Raw genomic sequence first — 6,972 nt, forward strand, 5'->3', positions numbered from 1 at the left:
TAGGACACGACCAGTGAGCAGTCAGGACACTCAGGGGTAATATCTCATTATGAAAGGGATGAGGCACGCACACCCCGCTTCTTTCCACAGACCAACATCTACAGAGTGAGACAGGGTTTATCCTCAGCATCACACACCAGCACATGGCTTAGAGCAAGGCTGGTTCAGTTAGACTGAGTTACGACATTTAGATTAGCAGAGAGTCGAACTCATTGAGAACTATACTAATATTTTAATAAAACAGATTGAACTCACTTCAAAATCTGGAGCATCTTTTACTCAAAACTGCATCAAGTGGCAGCTTGTGTTTGTGGTAGTCACCACTGTTGTATATATATCACATATGAGGTGTAATACGGTAAGGCTCCTGTACTACAGGTACGGGGGTAGATCCCTGCCTGCTGGCTCCGCCCAGTAGGCAGAGTATAAATGTGTGGGCTCACCTAGCTGCAGCCATTTTGGCAGCAGCTGCGGGAGGCTACACATCTCTGCTTAATAAAGCCTCAATTACACTCTACTCTCATCTCGTCGTAATTGATAGTGCATCAATGTTATTCTAAATTACATAACACATTTGAGCTCCCCTCCCAACTCTGCTTCCCATTTCTCCTTGATCTTCGCCACCTGTTCACCTCCCTGCTCCTAGCCACTTGCATATATCCACAATTCTTCCCTTTTTCCAAACACTTCTAATGATTACCTTTGATGACTCAAGATAGAAAAATTGTTCACAGTACAAAAAGGTAGCAAAACGTTAAATTACAAGGCTTAAAAGTTGAAGGTTTTCAAAAGGATACTAGGCCATTATCAACCTCTTTTATACTGTACATTTACATCATATTGGTTTAGAATCAGGATGCTGTGAAGCCCTGCTATATAGATCATCGGGGTGAAACTAAATAATAGTATAAGCTACCACAACACCTATGAGTCAGTAGAATGGACAGGAAAAATAAATTCTGCCACTAAACTGCAAACACTACTCCTCAGCGAAAAACATGTTCTGGAGGAAAATTGCTAGTTGTTTGTGTTTGTGATTTCCTATTTTACACAAAATATTTTCAGATGGCTCTTCTCGCTGCTCCATCTTAATCTATGGTGGCTTGAGGAAACTCCTCTGTTTCTTTTCTTTCTTGCCTTTTTTATTGGCTTGGACGTTTCTCCAGCTGCCAATATGGCAATCTCATCTCTCCTCAAAGTTTTTCTGCCACCCTTCATCACGTTTTGCTTTCTCCTCAATCTCTTCCTCCTTTTGTCGTTTCCTCTCATACATGTCCTTGGCTTCACGCTCCTTCTTTTTAATTTCTAGTTCGACAAACAACTTCATTGTTTGTGCACCAACTGCTTGAACATTTCAGAGTCATCCTCTTCCACAATGCAAGATTTTCCTTCTTTCTTTAATGCTTTTCTTTTTTCTTTCATAATGTGTTCTATTGTTTCCCTTGCTGCCTGTATCACATCAACAGCACGTTTCTTCTGCTCTGGCTCCAATAACATCTTGTGAGCTTTGTCAACAGCTTCAAAAGCCTTTTGTGCTCTTCAGGATCATCTTGATTTTTGTCTGGATGTACCAAGATCGACAGCTGTCAGAACCGCTTTTTCATCTCTTCATCTGTTGCTTCAGATTCTATCTGCAATACTTCAAATGGATTTAGATTGATGTAGGTAGTTCCAGATCGTGTCAGTTTTTCAATTTGCTGTTTTGGGGTCAGATCAGAGTCCCTCTTTTCAATTTGCTTAACTCGGTGAGAAAGAGTTTAAAAGCCTCCTCTCTGGCGGAATCCACCTTGGGGGCCAGGCTGCGAGATGCCGCTCCACCTTGAGTCGCCATTTTGCTCCCTGCCCCCACAGCCCCTTATAGAACATACAGTGCAGAAGGAGGCCATTTGTCCCATCGAGTCTGTACCGACTCACTTAAGCCTTCACTTCCACCCTATCCCTGTTACCCAATAATCCCTCCTAATCTTTTTAAAAAAATAATTTTTATTGAAAGTTTTACAAAACATAAACATCTCAATTCTATTAACAAAACAACCGCGGTAACACCCCAAGAACAATATCCACCCAACTTCAAAAGCAACTACTAACAAAAGAAAAAAACAAAAGAACACCCAAACAACAAAAGGTAAAGAGATAACACCCGCCACATCCCACAACCCCATGTACACAGTTCTCCCTCCCACCGATCCAAACCCCCCCCCTCCCCCCCCCCCCCCCCCCCCCCCCCCCGGGTTGCTGCTGCTGCCGGCCTATTTCCTACCGTGCCGCCAGGAAGTCCAGGAAAGGCTGCCACCGCCTAAAGAACCCTTGTACTGACCCCTCAGGGCAAATTTCTTTTGTCTTTTCGCATACACTCACGATCCACGAACCGATGAAACCGCCCCAACACCGCCCACGGCGGCTCGTTCAGCTTGGGCGTCCTAGCCAGAATTCTGTGGGCCCCCTCTAACTCCAGGGGCCCCTGGATGGACCCAGCCCCCATCAGCGAGTTTAAAATAACCGCCACATAGGCCGCCAGGTCCGACACCTCCAGCCCCTCCGTGAGGCCCAGGATCCGCAAATTCTTCCTCCTCGACCGGTTGTCCAGCTCCTCGAACCGCTCCTGCCATCTTTTATGGAGCGCCTCGTGCATCTCCACCTTCCCCGCGATGGCCACGGCCTCATCCTCCCTTTCGGAGGCCTGCTGCTGCAGCTCCCGGATCGCAGCCCCCTGGGCTGTCTGGGTCTCCATCAGCTCCCTGTTGGTTACCTTCAACGATTCCAGCAGCTCCAACTTAAGCTCCTGGAAGCAGCGCAGCAGAGTCGCCTGCTGCTCCTGCGCCCACTGCCTCCAGTTCTCCGGGCCTCTGCCGGCCGCCATTTTGTCTTCCTTCCCCCGCTTTTTCAGGGGTGCTTTCTCCGTTTTTCTCCTTACCCCACTCCTGGTCCGGACCATAGGACCATAGAGGTCGACTCCTGTCCTCTTCCCACGTCGGGATTTGCCGACACAGCTCCGTTGGGGGCCCTGAAAAGAGCCCCAAAGTCCGTTTTCAGCGGGAGCTGCCGAATGTGTGGTTTAGCTCCGCATTGCCGTCACCAGAAGTCCTAATCCCTCCTAATCTTTTAGGACACTAAAGGCAATTTATCATGGCCAATCCATCTAACCTGCACGTCTTTGGACTTTGCGAGGAAACCGGAGCACCCGGAGGCAACCCACACAGACATGGGGAGAACGTGCAGACTCCGCACAGACAGTGACCCAGCGGGGAATCGAACCTGGGACCCTGGCACTGTGAAGCCACAGTGCTATCCACTTGTGCTGCCCCTTGCCAAACATCTTATGAAAATCCAAGTACACCACATTTAGATTCCCATTTATCCATGGTGCTTATTACTTCCTAGCCAAATATTTCCCTTCACTAAATCAAGTTGACTTTGTCTAATTGATTATGATTTTCAAAATGTCCTGCCCCTATTACCACCTCAATAATGAATGTGACATTATATGAAAGGTTCAGGTTACAAAGGGTTACTGTCATATCATAATTAACCACTAGATGGAGCTAGATGCAGAACTATATAAAGCACGGGCTCACAGCTTCTGGGAGAGGGCTCGAGAAAATGCAGAGGAGAGGTCTAGAGAGTGTAGAGTACAGTTATAGATAAGAATGTAGAGACTAGTGTTGGTAGAGTGTAGATTAGTAGATTATTGTCTATTATAGGAGTAAGTAGTTGAGCTTTAATAAGTAGTATAAATAAAAGTTAGCTTTGTTAATGAACTTAGCTTCTGTGGTCTTTGTGAACACTACGACATCTATCCTGATAACAGAGTCACAAAGAACACTACAATGGATTCAAACAGTTTCCCTGTGACAGACATTAGGCTAAGAGGTTTATAGTTTCATGCTTTCTGCCTCCCTTCTTTCTTGAGCAGAGGTATTACATTGCCGATTTTCCAATCCGCTAGGACATTTACAGAATCTAAGGAATTTTTGTAGATCAGCAAATGCATCCACTGTTTCTGCAACTATTTTCTTTAAGACGCTCGGATGAAAGCCAGGTCCAGGGGACTGTCAACCATTAGTTCTGATAGTTTTCCCAGTACCGTTTCTCTATTGATTGTGATTGTTTTAAATTCCTCCCTCCTTTTACCTCTTGGTATTCTTTTGTGTCTTCTGCGGTGAAGGCAGATGCAAAATATCTGTTCAATGCTTCTGCCATTTCCTTGTGCTCCATAATTAATTCTTCGGCCTCATTCTAGGGGACTTACATTTACTATAGTTTCTCGTTTCTTTTTTAGTACGTACAAAAACCCTTACAATCTGCTTTTATAATTCTAACTAGCATACCCTCATACTCTAATTCCTCCTTCCTTTTATTTTTAGTCATTCCCTGATGGTTTCTAAAATCTTCTGATCTCACAGCAGTGTAGACATTTTCTTTCATTTTGATACTATATTTAACTTCCTTATACTGCTATTAGTCAATATATTAAAGCTTGCTGTTTAAACCACTTGAGCCAGAATCATGTGGAAGTCATTTTTGAAGGACTGTTATTGCAGTGATATCATGTCTGTGTTGTAATTCACCGACTGACCACTAGGATTCTCACTAGTATATAAGTGAATGTTAAAGTCAGCTGACCCCTCGGACTGGTTGGAGAAAGTCAAAGAGAGAGGCTGCTTGTGCAGGATTTTACTGTTTTTCATTTGTTCTCTTGTATATTTTTTACCCACACTTAATGTTAATAAATCGTTTATAGCTTTAATGAAAAATGAAATGAAATGAAAATCGCTTATTGTCACGAGTAGGCTTCAATGAAGTTACTGTGAAAAGCCCCTAGTCGCCACATTCCGGCGCCTGTCCGGGGAGGCTGGTACGGGAATCGAACCGTGCTGCTGGCCTGCTTGGTCTGCTTTAAAAGCCAGCGATTTAGCCCTGTGAGCTAAACCAGCCCCTAGTGTTCAAGTGTTCTTGTAATAAATAAGGCCATCCGACAAGAACATTACATAATACCAGGGTTGGAAGTTATTATACACTAATACATCAGTCTGCCACTGAGATTTGAAGATTTTGCAGTCTGCAAGAATTTAACAACATGGACTTGTTGAAGCCACCAGTCTCAGCTTTCATGGTAATGTGGACAGCACCTGGCAAGTGTTTAAACAACAATTTAATCTGTTGCTTAATGCAGTAAATTTAGAAGATCAATCAGATTCATGTAAGGTAGCAATGCTCCTAACAGCGGCAAGGCCAAAAGCAATTGCTGTGTTTAATACATTAAAATTTGCAAACGATCAAGATAGCAAAAATGTTAACGAAGTAATTCATAGATTTAATGCCCATTGCAGCCCCAGAAAGAATGATATTTGTGAACGCTATGTGTTTAGATCACGGATGTCATGTCTGAGGTCCTGCAGGGGAGGGTGACTCCGAGTCCAGAGGTGGCGATATTCGGAGTGTCAGAAGATCCAGGAGCCCAGGGGGGGGAGAGAGGCCGACGTTTTGGCCTTTGTTTCCTGGTGGCCTGGAGACGGATTCTGCTGGGATGGAGGGACTCAGATCCCCCGAAATCGGGGGTATTGGCAACCAACATGGCTGGGTTTCTCAGGTTGGAGAAAATCAAATCCATCTTAAAGGGTTCGTTGCAGGGGTTCGCTCAGAGGTGGCAGCCATTCATCGACTTCTTTAAGGAAAATTAGTCTGTCAGCAAGTGGGTGGGAAATGGGGGGTGGGGGGAAAGGGAGAGGCATAGAAGTGATTAATAAGGGTAGGAAAACCAATGAAGGGAGGGCCGTGAGACGGAGTGTTTATATGGACCATGTTGATTGGGGTCTGTGTTTGAGGGGGGGGGGGGGTGGCTATGTTATTGTGGGCTTTTTTTGTGTATGTCTTTGTTGGATTTTTCTGTTTAAAAGTGTTAAAATTATAAATGCCGTAATAAAATATTTTCTAAAAAGAAAAGGTCTGGACAAAGTATTTCTGCGTAAAAGATGTGGGCAAAGGCACAAATTAAGGCAATGTCCAGCGTTTGGCAAGTTTTGTTCCAGATGCAAAGGAAAACATCATTTTGCTCAGAATTGTTACTCTAAGCTTAACCCCAAACCAGTCAGCACAGTGGAAGACACAATCTCCACTGATGAAACATTATTGTTTATGGAGTAATAACACAGAAGAATAATTTTTTGGAGACATCAAAGAATTCTTCAGCACTTAAACAATTCATACTGATACTCCATTTAAAATAAATAAGGTCCATGAAGATAAATGGCTACTACCACTTGAAGTGAATGGTACAGTGGTCCAATTGAAGCTAGACACTGGTGCCAAAACCAATTTAATCAACATGACTGATTTTTAAAAATGTAAAAATTCAGCCAATTAGGAGAAATCATAAAATATCTCTGAGAGATTATAATGGTTCAAGCATTAAATGTTATGGTGCTTGTGACCTGAATGTGGTGGTGAAGAACACAGTTTATTCCGTCCCATTCTATATTGTATCCGAGGGCTTGGATTCATTATTAGATGATCAGTCCTGTGTAGAATTAGGTCTAGTGCAGTTGGTATATAGCATCCACAATGGATTGGATCAACATTCCAGTGATTCTGAGAACATTATCAGCAAATTCAACGATGTGTTCACAGGTTTTAGTACACTACCATTCACCTACAAGATGCAACTCAAAGAGGATGCAAAACCTGTAATACAGGCACTCAGAAGAGTACCTGTACCTCTTTGGGATCGCCTCAAAATGGAGCTTGATAGAATGACAAAATTAAAAGTAATCAGAAAAATAAAAGAACCTACTGACTGGGTAAACTCCATGGTTTGTGTAAAGAAAAATAATGGCGATATCCGCATATGCATGGATCCTAAAGATCTTAACAAGAATATCAAACGAGAACTGGTGCACAATTCTTTACAAAACTTGACGTATCTCAGGGTTTCTGGCAATTAAAGCAAGAGGAACAATGTACAAACTACTGCAC

General features: G+C 43.4%; 1 pseudogene; it reads right to left on the reverse strand.

Annotated features, from left to right (window-relative positions):
• Positions 1-979: 979 nt before the first annotated feature.
• LOC119969139 lies at positions 980-1,831 on the reverse strand (annotated as a pseudogene).
• Positions 1,832-6,972: the final 5,141 nt, after the last annotated feature.

This window comes from Scyliorhinus canicula, chromosome 7, assembly GCF_902713615.1.
Source record: "Scyliorhinus canicula chromosome 7, sScyCan1.1, whole genome shotgun sequence".
In the NCBI taxonomy this organism is placed as follows: domain Eukaryota; kingdom Metazoa; phylum Chordata; class Chondrichthyes; order Carcharhiniformes; family Scyliorhinidae; genus Scyliorhinus; species Scyliorhinus canicula.